The sequence below is a fragment of the Argiope bruennichi genome, chromosome 4 (genome assembly GCF_947563725.1).
Source record: "Argiope bruennichi chromosome 4, qqArgBrue1.1, whole genome shotgun sequence".
Lineage (NCBI taxonomy): Eukaryota > Metazoa > Arthropoda > Arachnida > Araneae > Araneidae > Argiope > Argiope bruennichi.
Genome location: NC_079154.1, coordinates 102,232,244 through 102,245,495, shown reverse-complemented (window position 1 = coordinate 102,245,495; position 13,252 = coordinate 102,232,244). Strand labels below are relative to the sequence as shown.

The window sequence follows — 13,252 nt, the reverse complement described above, 5'->3', positions numbered from 1 at the left end:
AAAATGGCATCTAAAAATAAAGGCCCAGTATGAAGAAATGCGCGCCCCACATTCGAGCCGTGGTGACGTATGAGGAGCCGGGGGGTTCATTGACCTCCAAGTGACCTTGGCCTTGAAGTAGGTCTGCTTTCTGTGGAGTTCCTTGTCACAGATTCATAGGTAGTCCGAATCCGTGTGTATGTATCCGCCTGACAGGTATGAAAGTTGGGTTCGTTAAAAGAAATCGGCCACCCGTTTCAGTGAAAACGGCGTTTCTTTGATGGGAAGATTTCATACCTTCTCTCCTGGCAGTATGTCTCTTATGCATAATTTACTTCTCCGTTGTGTTAATTGGTAAAAGCTGTGAGGGGTTGTTCACATATTGCATGTTTAGGGACTCCCAAATGTTTCGAAATATTATTATTTGCATATTTAAAAAAAATAAAAATTTGAACTGTTTCCGAACATAAATTTATAAGTTAACAAAATATATGAAAAACCATGGAATAAAATATGACTAATGTAATTTATGCATATTAGAGCAGAATTGCTGTTAATTTTTTTACTTTTTTCAAGTTTCTAATTTATATGATATCTGCAATGGTACTCGGCTGATTTGCAAGCGTTTTTAATCCAAATTCGTCGATGATTAAATTTTTTATCTTGAATTTTTTTATTACCATGAAATTCCATCTTTAGTTCGAATTTAATTCAGTTAATTCAAATTTTTATACTACAAAAATTTACTTTTATGTTTGAAATAAACACGCGTATTCTTATGCTCTCAATGATCATTAATGAATAATATTTTAAGGTCTTTAATATTCGAAGACTCTACATTTATGAATGCAGTCGATTTAAAAAATAAAATAAAAAAAGATTATAAAAATTTCTAATTAAAAAAAAGATTATTATTTTTTTTGCCTGAATTTCTGTAATGAAGTTTCATTGAGTAATTAGTATTTTATTTGTATGAGAAATCTTTATAAGATTTAAATGAATTTGTTCTTAAAATTTATTGCTGTATCTTGGTGTGAATAACATATTTTATATTGTAAAATATTTAATTAAGTATTCAAACTTAATGACAATTCCACTTACGATTTCCTTTCTATATTTTTGTTTGACTATGTCTCATACTATGTGGCAACTTGAAAAAATATAGTAATTATTGAAAAAAGAAAAGTTTTAATCGAAGTGGAATTTTTATCCGTCAGAATGCAAGCGATTATTTAAAAAATTTAAAAAATTCTCATAAATAATAGTTTTAAAAAGTTTTTTTAAAGTAAAGATTTTTGTATTACAAAATTTGTCTTGTTTTTGAATCATTAAATACTGTTAATTTTGAATTCCTTTTTTTATGTAGTTTCATTTCCAGAATATCTTTTTGGTCATATTAAAAATTTAAATTTAATAGGCTTCTTATATTATTTTTTTTTTACATAGCGTTTATGAGTTTTAAGCGAGTATAACTAAAATAATCATAAACAAATCTCAATTTGGAATATTCAAATACTTTGTAAATTCTATATTAAAATATCCAAACATCCGATTACAATTTTTTGTTGATTGTTATTTCTTGTTTAAAAAAAAACCGCATTTATTACCTAGAAACCTGATGAAATCCTAAGACCCGTTTTTGGCTGAAAATGCTACCACTTTAATAACGTTATTTGTTATGCAAGAATAAAATAAGTTTCCGAAAACAAATGCTAATTACATTCTTGAAAATGCATAGATACATTAAGTAATTCTAAATAGCTGAAGAAATAAATAGCTGTTCTTGAATGACAGCATTCTGATGATATCAACTTGGAAACATACCATTAGTAAGCTCCAAAAGATAAATGAAATTTCATTATGCTTAAAAGTAATATTAGCTCTAAATGAAATAAGAAATAAATATTTCCAAATCATGGTTTTGCATCACTTTAGAAACTATTTATTTCTAAACTAGCTTGCATTAGTTATAGAAATTAGCATAAAATCATATAATTACATTATTTTGCAAGCTAGAATCTAACTATTTTAAACTTATATATCTTTGGAAATTTTGCGTATTAATATTGAGGTATAAGCTTTTAAAGTATTTAATAACTTAAACCTTACGAAACATATGCACTTATTAAATTAATGATAATTACCGTAAATTCAAAAGTACTTTCTCGATCTAACTTTTTGTAATAACTAAGAAAATTGTGAAATTGGAATAATTTTTTGGAAATCTTTGTAATTTTTAGCAGGAAAAATTATAAATTATAAAAAAGAATATTTATAAAATTTTAGAATGAAAACAGTGAAACTAGAAATATCAAAAATAGCGTTTAAAATCTCATTAGTTTTTTAATGGATGCTTATTTAGTAATATTCAAGTACCATGAGAACTGCAAAAGAAATAAATGTCTAGAAATAACCGTCTAAACGTCTAGAAATAAAGTTTTCTTTTCTTTTCTTTTTTTTTCTTCTAATGTTTATGGTACTATAGTTCAGATTTCTTAAAAAATTTTAATATTAAGAAATTTAATATATTTTTCAATCTTATTGCGGCTTATAAGGCAGCGCATTCCAACTTTTTAAACATCAGAAAATGCTATTTGGAAAGTCCATTTATACAGAAAGAAAACGAAACAAACTTCCGTTATATTGTACACCTGAACTAAGGAAGATTAATTTAACATTATTCTATTTTAGATTTTATTTAGAACAAGATCATCAATTAAAATTCAAGCATTAAAAATTTCTGAACTTTATTGAAGTTGTAAATAATATTTTAAAGTTCGAAATCTACTTTCGTACTTTTTTACTTCGTATAGAAAAAAAAACAGAAATCACCGACTGCATTAGTTTGCAGAAATGTTGATATGGCTTAAAGACAACCAGGGATGTAAGTAAGGCATATTTATTTTACAAAAAAAACTAGTTATTCGTTTTGATTTACGATCAATGGCAAGCGAAATAAACTAGTTCATGTTCACACGATGTTCTTCACATTCTCAGTTCCAAGATCATTTTCGATATATAGTGCGCGTCTGGGAGGAAAAAAGAGTAAAATGCCTCATGCGAAAATAATGCGCATTTAAGAAGGAACAGAAGACTTAGATTTTAAATAGCAAGCGCAATAAAATTTGTTTTGGGTATGTGAAGTAGTTTGAATCGACTCCATTATGGAATCTAAATTTTTATTTTAAATTTGTATTCTATGTAGAATCGTCATTAATTGCTTTAATATCTTATAACTTTAAAAGAGCATTCTTATATCTATAGAATTAAATTTCAAACAATATATAAAAAAGAATGAAGGGAAGAATTATCTTTTTCGAATAGAATTTAGAAGAGGAATAATATTAATTTAGGATTAATTAATTCTTAATAATCAGCGAATTTCTGGAAGACTTTCTAACATTTTTAATAATGCGCTTCTCTATTTGTTAAAATTCTACTGTTTTGATATTTGTAATAGAAATTTCCGACTCTGATATAAATAATCTGGATTTTTGCTATTAATCTTTAATAAAACTCTTCCCAAACTTATAAAGATTTTTTCCAGAGGCAAAGAAATTAGCTTATGAAAGTTGTCGAACGTGATTGAGAGACTCATTAAGTAAGACAGTTAATCCATTTATAGGTCAAATGCAGGTAGAAAGATTCTCCGCTTCGTAAACTCAAAATAAAATAACTTAATTGATGGCTTTCGAAATCAGCCTTGGCATCAGTAACCAGAGTATTACTCAGTATCTTAGGTGTGCATAAATTATTCAAATTCTTTTCAGCCTTCAGTAACACATTAATTCCATTGAGTGTGGAATTTCCATAAGGCATGTATAATGCCATCAACCGTTTTTTCCGTACTGAGAAGGTTATTTTAAGAGCCTATACAACTCTTCATTTTTGTGATACTTTAAACGAATTATACAAAGAGAAAGTATCGTAATCGTCAAATCCTGTAGAAGCAAAAATATCGTCAAACTCGAGATTTTGGTTTATCTGCATATTTAAGATTTCACGAAATCCAGGAAAAAATAATTGGAATTACATCAGTACATGAACACGATACCTAAAAAAAAACTGTCAAATAGATTCAACATCTAAAATGCATATCCATATCAAATTTGATACGAATCCGACTAGGGGTTTGCCGTCTTTTGATCTTTGACATGAATGTACCCCCGGGGAGGTACTTCGAAATGAGGATGAGAGGCTTCCGGGATGGTGGTTGGATCTCGCCACCCTGGAGGGTACACTAATAGGTGAGGGATCTGACTCTTCCCATCGATGACGGGGCGTACTTCCTTCGGGGAGAGTTGTACCGTGGCCGGTGATGGCCCTTAGGATTCAACCACAGTTCCCGCTAATGTTGCTGTTGCGGTGGTCCGGTCATTCAGTTTTTATGGTTTAAATCCGTGTGCCTTCGTGGCGGGTCGAAGAGTTAGATGGTTGACTTGACATGAATGTAAACATGGTAACTCAAAGACACAACTGCTTAAATAAATTAAATTTGGTAGAGATCTTATTACTCAAACTGCATTTCTAGATCAAATTTTGTTGGGAAAAAAGGCATCCAAAATGCATACTCCGTTTTCTTTATTGTGTTACGAAGCATAAAATTCTCATGTGTGAAATTAAAAATCAGAGCAGTCATGGTATTCATGGTCTTGTCTAAGTTATTTATTTTTATGCAGAGAGAAGGAAAAGACAAGTATGTGATTAGTAAAAGAGTTTACGAGAAAGTTTCTGCAAGTTGATTCTACTGTTTTTATTTTTGTTACTGTTGCTGCTATTATATTGTTTCTACTAAAGTGATGATCCTGTATGTTTAAAATTAAACAGTTTTGGAATATTTTTATAAAATGTTATTTAATTAAAGTAATGAGGTGGGTTGATTAATTAAAGTAATTTAATAAATTGCATACTTAAATATTTTAAATAGATTTATTTAAAGTGGAACGAGATAGAACGGCAATTTGGTATCGTCACACTCACAACTATTCCCAAACGTCTTTTTATTTTACTACTTGCAATAAATGCAGTACAAATAAATACGTTAGATAAGATCTAATATTTAATTCAAAATGAATGACTCAATACAATTAAGACTTTGAATTACCATTATTCACTATTATAGAGTGACTCTGACCTGCAACAAAGATTCGGTATACAGGAAAGTTGGAGACGATACTTTTTTATTTTCCAAATTAAATTTTTTTGTATGAAAAAATTATTCATTAAGCTGAAAAATGCTGATCGTTTCATCATTTTTTCCTTGAGTTACCTTACCTATTGTTTTGTCATTAGAAAAATACGACTGCATGTTATAATTTTATTTATATATTTTATTGCTATTGACTGGAAACATTGCATATTTTATTTAAAATAATCAGAAAATACATTAATAAATTTAATGCAGTTAAACTTTAAAGCCATAAAGTTCTTAAAACCTGATTCGTAACTGTGTATTTATGTTGCAGTTTCTTTTCATTGATTATTCAAAACTTTTCCATTACTTTAGAGCTAATTTTAAATTACGCCATTTAATTCATCAATCAGATTCGGTGGTTTTATTTTTGTATTGATAAGAGAAGGAGACTGTAGTCTATAGTTATTCGTCTATTAATTTTGTACTGTTCGTAGTATCCTCTTTTTCGCAAGGCAGTTCACAATGTACAATGTTCGCATAATTTTCACACTTAGAAAGGATAGATTAATGACCAATATGTTACAATCAGATCTAATGAATGTAAGTTGAAAAGATGAATGAAAGGAAGCGATAAGTTTGACAGTCGTGATTTTGAACAAGATATCTCTAATGAACAAGAATAGTTTAACCTAGATATTTAGGCATCTAGGTTTAGGGGGAAAAAATCCAGGAAAATGCTTTCATGTTTAAAAGAGGGAGAAAACATTCGTGTCTAAAGTTGAAAGATTCATGCTGGCAATGATTACATATTCCGTTAATGTTACTGTCCAATCAATATAATTCTTACGTCAACTTGCAATGACATATTTTACATCACATCTAGTATATAGGCTCTACTTTGTTTTTCCACAGAATGTGGAATGACAATGAATGTGTGGTAACTATATGTAATATGATGCTTTTTTAATGATATCCAGTCCAGTCAAGTCATTTATCAGTCAATTTATTCAGATAGAATATTGTTTTTTAGTAGACTAGTCGCCCTACTTAACTTCTTACTTGATTTTCAATAAAGGAAGTTTAGATAATTTACACTTTTATTTTAATGTCTCTCAACAATTCATAATCGGAATATCATATGCCCAAGTCTTGTAATGTTTATTTACAAACAAAGCTAAAAGGTAGATTTTTAAAAAATCATATTGAAAATAAGTTGCCGAAAAATTCGATAGAAAGATGCTGATGAATTTTCTCTTTTTTCTCCGTATCAGAAAAAAAAATGAATTATTTGTTTACTTGTGAACAAAATCACAGAAAAAAACGGAAGGATCTAAAAAAAATTAACTCTGATATGTAGTCTTCACATTGTGGTTCTTTAGTGTAAAGATCAAAAAGGGGACAAAAAATTCTCAACTGAAAAGTCCGTCTGTTTACTTATCCATGATAAATCGATAAAAGGTCTTGTTCATCAGTATTGTAGATTTATATCAAATGTGAAATCAAATAAGTTCTAGTGTTGATTGTAAGTTAATTAATCGATTCATGTTTATGAAGTCAATAAATAAATAATTTAGATAAATAACAAATTTTATGTAATTTTGTTGAATCTGCCGTTATGTAACCTGCCAAAACTGCGCATGCGCCAGCTGCTAGATGTTTACGTTACATGTATTCTATATGTTACAAGATTCTTCCGAGCTTTAGCTAAGCTTCGATCATGATCTTAGTTAATTTAGTTGATCATTTTACTGTAATGTCTTTGTGTGTGTGCGTGTGTGTGTGTTTCTGTACAAATAAATGCTTTTGATGTTTTTGCAATATTCGCTGCTTAAATCTCCAACAAATGTTTATAAAATCATAAATTTATATCGATGGGTGAAAGTACAAAACACACATTCTGCTCTCTTCATTTTGCAACAAATTCAAATGCATAAAGTTACATATATACAAGAAAGCAAACATAAAAACACTTCCTTTTACTTTTTTTAAAGTTTGAAAATGTTTGTATTTGTAATGTATTATGCTTTATATTTAAAAATATTGATGTTTTCAATGTATGTTGTCTTTACTTTGCCAATGATATAACCAAAATCACAGTTTTATTTAAATCTGAAAAAATGGCCAAAAAAGTCTTTCTTATGATTACATTGTGTCTTAATTTCTGTACAATATGTTTAATTTCAGATTTTTAAAAAAGTATTATTTCCTTATTTAAATTATAGTAATAAAAAGAGGCTTAATATCTTTTTATTTTTTAAGTTCGACTTTTTAGAGTTTAACATATTTAATAATTCAAAGTTGCAAACGTTATAAAATCTAAAGGTTAACATTTCTTAAATTTATTTTTCATTGCACTTCTTTTCTAAAATCAATTTTTAGTTAATCAATTTTAGCTGGAAAATTATGAAAATATTCAAAATTCATCGAGAGCTATTATTTGTACAAAATTTCCGATTTCTAATACATAAGAAAGTAAAAAACGTTTATAAAATAGATTACAAAATTTTTATCCTTAAAAATATGGAAAATACGAAGTTAAGTAGAAGCATTCAGAAATGTGTGAAAAATAAACACAGATTTAAAATGACTATTTCTAGGCTCATTACTATTGGCTGTAAATTTCTCATAGTGATAAAATGGGGTTTTTTTGTGAAAAAGTTAATTTATTTAAGATTTTTAAGAGATACTTTCCGGTGAAATTTTTAAATTTAATAAAAATTGCATGCATTTCGTTATTTTTATTAATGAAGTTGAAAATCTTTCAATAATATTCCTCATATGAATCACTTTGACATTTTGTTATGCATCTATGTTATTTTTGCTAGCTTTAATTTGTTAGTTGTAAAACATAGGAACTAATTTACCTTGATTAGGTCAGAGGCACAATATTTCTGATTTAGAAGAAATTATGGATACTTGATGAGATGCAAGATGATTCTCCCATATTGTAAAATAATTCATTCGAATCTGAAAAAAAATCACTTCAATTGTGGATAGATAAAATGAATTTTGTAAGCTTGAAGCCTATGTAGTTTCTCATTCATCAGTAGATTAAAAGTTTACTTTTAAAAGAATGATGAATTCGAATGTACCTAAGTCTTCAACAAGTAATTTGATATATGATATTGTATAATACTTTAATTCTAGATAATTTAATCGTTAAATTATATATAAAATAATCAAAGAAGAAATGATATATTTTTCTAAAAGATTTCACTGAAGAATTAATATAAATTTGTAACCTTTGACACTTACTGTAGCTTCGATATTCGAAGCCGAGTGAAACATATTGTGTATGTGGATTAACTTACTGGTGCGATGAAGTCTGTCCCAAATATGGCAGCCTGCATTTTAAAATTGGATATTGGGCTTCACTTGTACTTCACTTTGATTAAGAGTATAATGACTTGTATCTATAGAAATAGAGTTTTATATAAAAATAATTATTTAAAAACAGTTGTAGATAATTATTTAAGGAATAAAATTTCTTTTAAATTATTTTTAGGTTAGTTGCATGCTTTTGTAATTAAATTGTATTTATGTTAGTTATATATTTTTTTGTATATGCTTATAGTTTTAAGTACATCGTTTGTTTTTTAAGTAGTTTTTTTAAACCTGTTTTAGACCGATTATTTTAAACGATTCGTTTTATTTTCTTAGTGTTTGATGCATTTAAAATTAAACATTTTTAATTAATCGATCTGTTCATGATGAATCTAAAATTTTGTTGACAAATTCTTGAGATATTACATAAATTAAGAAAGATATTCTTTAGTGCCCATAAAGTTTAAACGCTCAGTGACTCTATTATCAGTAATCATATTATTAAAAAAATGCTTTGTTTCAGTAAAAAATATTATTATATTAATTGCAGATTAATCATTTACACTTTAATTTAAAGCATAAATTCTACGAGGGGTAACAGAAAATTAGAGAGATACATATCACGTTATGACTGAAGGCCTTTATAATATTATGAGTGAATTATATGACTATCAAAATTTGAAGTTTTAAAATATTTTGCTGAAAAATCTATTAAAGTTGGAATTGCATAAAATATTTAATTATTAATATTTTAACGAACATTAAGATTGGCGAACCGGCTGGTCGCCAAAGGCGGCTAGTACTAAATAAAGTTCCACTCGATGCAATTGGTGTTGACGGTCTTTCTGAATGGTCAAATGAGTCTACTTTCTTCAGTTTTTTTTTCCAGTAATTAAAAAACCAATAATTACATCACCTGAACATCAAGAAAAACAGTCATTATATTCCTCCCACCGGAGTTAGTTCTATTAAGAATATATCAGGTTATCAAAATAATTTTAATAATAATTATCTAATGAAGAAACATTCATCGATGAATCTACCTTCAACTTTAGGTTAGTATGGCTTAGCAATACAAAAGTTTTTCTTTCTTTTTTCTTTTTGTCTGACTCCTAGGTGTAAAATGCTGCGTATGAAGGCATTTATTAAAAGTCCTTGACCAATCAACTTACCATATTCAAATGCCATTCGGAATCTATGAAAATTATGAAGAAACTTCATGATTTAGGCTCAAGGAAAACAAATTAGCATGCTAAAAGTACAGTTGTGGTTTGTATCAAGTTCCATGAAAACCACGAATATAAATTAAATTTCTATAGAAGGCCGTCAGGAAGAGAGAGAGAAAAAAAAAAACATACTTAAAAGGTTTATTTTTTATTGCCTGTTTTTTCCACCTTTATTTTTTTGAAGGTAAAAAAAATGTTTTTGATTTTTTTTTTTAATTTTTTTATCAATAAGCTTTATTTAAATATTGTTACTCATAGTATAAAATATTTGGTTTGTGGTGTGGAATTGTAAGATTAATAAATAATTTCCAATTATTATATGCTTAGTGGAAAACAAACACTACAAATTTTCATAAACTATCATTTGGAAAATTAAATGAATATTAGCTGTATTTAAACGTGAATTTCATTAAATTCAATAATTCGTTGTTTTTATTTTTGAGACTTTTGAGCCAATACAAAACTTCCATTTTAAACAGAAAAATAAAATAAAAAACTTTCGTATATTCTTTAAAATCTGATAGAGTATTTTTTTTCCTTACAAACAAAAAAATATCCTGTGGTAAACTGTTATCTGTACATCTTCTTACTATCGTTCTTAGTACTGCTATGAAAAGCAATCTCAGTGTCATTTTATGCATGTTTTCCGTGGTCATTTTACAAAAGTGTGAATATTTAATTCTAGTTATAAATATAGCATAAGGATGTCCCCCTTAGCTAAAAATAAAACAGGTGTTTGAATTTCAGGACTCTTTTCACGCCTCCTATCAAGCAGTGTCCTACTCTGGAAACAAGGTGCCTCCTCATGCGCGGAGAACATGCTCAGAGTGACCTGGGGATCCGGATCTTCGGAAAAGTGAAACTGCTATTGAAAGGGAGATCCAGGCCTCATCTATTCGACATTGAATCGACCTTCTTTTCCCCTTGCTCTTGTTTCGTTTTCTTCTTCTTACTTGTTTTCGAAATTAATAGGTGGTCTGGGGTTTTCCCAAGAGAAACACTCCCTTTAAGCAATCAGAAAATTCCATTGATACTTTCTATGGTCTATAAGAGATAATTTTTGATAAATGGGGTTGATTCAAATAAATTTCAAAGCATTTCTTTGACACAAGATAGATGAAATATAAATGAGATATTTCTAAAAAAATCTAGTCTGAAATATGGCTTAGCAATATGACGCCAATGTTATTTTTAAACGTTTTTACTTAACTTCATAAAATATTTTAAACAAATACTTATAGCAAAGGTTACAGGCATCATCTAAGAAATCAGTTATTGAAAACTATATAGTGTAAACGTCTTATGTATGTTAAGTAAAGCAAAAATTAAAAAAAAATTGTTTAAAGAAAAGGAAAAAATTACTAATAATAGAAATATAATTTAAATTAATATTAATAAAAACTAGAGTAAGCTAAATTTTTCATTGGTGATTAATAATCTACGAAGAAGGATATAAAGCTTAAGTAAGCACTGTGAATGCCAATTTTATTATATTTTTGCAGCTTGGAATAAGAAGAAAGCTGTTTTGAACTGTGAATTTATATCTTCATTAACCCCTTAAAGAAAACAGTAAAGTTTTGTGTCAGTTTTAGCAACAGATAAAAAAAATTTCAAATTAAAGAGAAATTTTTCATATTAATGAAGTAAAAGAAATCTTTTTAACTATACTTTTCAGTCATGCTTTGGATATTGCAAATTCAGTACACTGAGGAAATCTTGGGTGTTGGCATTCTATTGCTACGGAATACTATGCTTGCGCAATAGTCACTTAATTTCTGATTGACAAAAGATTATTAATAGTAATCATTAACTAAATTTTTGACTATAAATTTACCAGTTTTTATGGAAATTCCCCACTCCATTTATACTTTTGAGAACAAAATTAGAATTATTTCAACGATTAAGTTGTAATTAATATATATATATTAAAAAGCTGGTATAAATATTAAATTATTTTTTAAAAACTTTTTATTCAATATTTTAACATTTAATGAATTTTGGGAGATTTTCTTTCATATGATATTCACTATCTTTATTCTCTTTTAATTTCGTTATATTGTATTTATTTTCATTTTATAATTGCTTTCTGACCTCAAGTGTGAGGATAAAAGTAAATAGTCTCTATATTTTTTATAGTGTTCAAATAAAAAGTTGTTTTTTTAAACTTTTTACTTTATTTCCTTTTAATGCATTAATAATTTTTAATATCTATTTCATAATATATTCCATGATTAATTAATATAAAATTTGTGAAATATTGAAAATAATTTTTTCTCAAATTCTCTACTAGATGGCGCCTTCCGTGTGGAATCGAAATTATATTAAAATTCATTCAACCATTAAAAATCAATTTAAAAAAAAAAATAATTTTCCTGTGGACGCGAGTATATGAGGTATACACTAGAGAAGAATTCCACTTCATATCTTTTTACCACAGGACGCTAAGGAAGCGTGATTTTGGCTATTCTTACAGCTCTTTTCAATGAACATTAGTAAAACTTTACGATTTCGTTATTTGCATTTCAAAGTACTTGCAATCGATGAGTTACGTTTTTGATGTATTTACATTTCTCTGCCGTTTTAAAAAGTCCAGTTACAATCACAGCTATATAATTCATTCAGCAAACAATAAATAAAATAGCTTAAAAAGAAATCTCTAAGATAGCTAGCAAACGCTTTTATGAAAGAATAATGTGTTCAGCGAAGAACGCCAACATCTTTACAAAGCGAACTAAAAACAAGTGTTGAAAAGGAATTCAGAGCAACGTTTTGAAGAGGTGAACAATGTGTCATCGGGTAAAAAAGATGAAATAATAAGCACGCAAGAATCACAAAGTGTAGCTATGAGATTTTCTAGAAACTGAAATGTTAAGAGGTTATCATATTAGAGAAATTACGAAGGACAAACGAGAGCAATCTCCAGATTTTCCCATCGAAAAATGTTTTTCAAAGTAATTCTAAATAGCTACCAGTAAAATTTAAACAAATTATATTTTATATATTGTGAAGGACCGGAAAAACGATATTAACCTTTGTTGTGGGAAAAAATGTTGTCTAGCGTTAGTTTTTGAGGAACTACTGAAATTAGATCATTTAGGCTTCTGGGACTTTTGTCTGCAATTTTGTGAATATTGCATTAAAACAAAAAAAAAAAAAATTAACTTGTTTCCAGTGAGAATGAGTTTTCACAATCGTTTAGACGATGCTTTGAGTTGGAGAACCGTTGGCAGGCTTGTAGCCGGGCTGTCTCAAGCGGAGGTGGCTCGATGGTTACAAACGGCACCGAAAGTGGTATCCAGGCTGTGGAATCAATTCCAAACAAGTGGTGCTGTAACTAGGAAGGCCTGCCAAGGCTTTCATAGAGCAACAACGCCTTCACAGGATCGGTATCTGGCTATATCGCACGACGGGATATGCTGACAACGGCTCCTCAACTCGCTGGTGACCTTGCTGCTGCTTCTGGAATAAGAATTTTCAGACGAACAGTATACAGATGTCTATCAGAGAGGGCCCTTTATGCCCGGCGACCAGTTCAGGGCGTCCCTTTGACTGCATCCAACAGAAAAACCCGGTTGTTATGGTGCCGAAG

The 13,252-nt window shown here is 28.6% G+C and overlaps 1 protein-coding gene across 1 annotated transcript in view; it reads left to right on the top strand.

The window, feature by feature from the left end:
• The window catches only part of LOC129966047 (mid1-interacting protein 1-B-like), a 79,615-nt gene extending 68,030 nt beyond the window's left edge, over positions 1-11,585 (top strand). Inside the window, exon 2 of the mRNA XM_056080400.1 lies at positions 10,411-11,585. The gene's annotated coding sequence lies outside the window, so the exon portion shown is untranslated. The remainder of the gene's footprint in view (positions 1-10,410) is intronic.
• Positions 11,586-13,252: the final 1,667 nt, after the last annotated feature.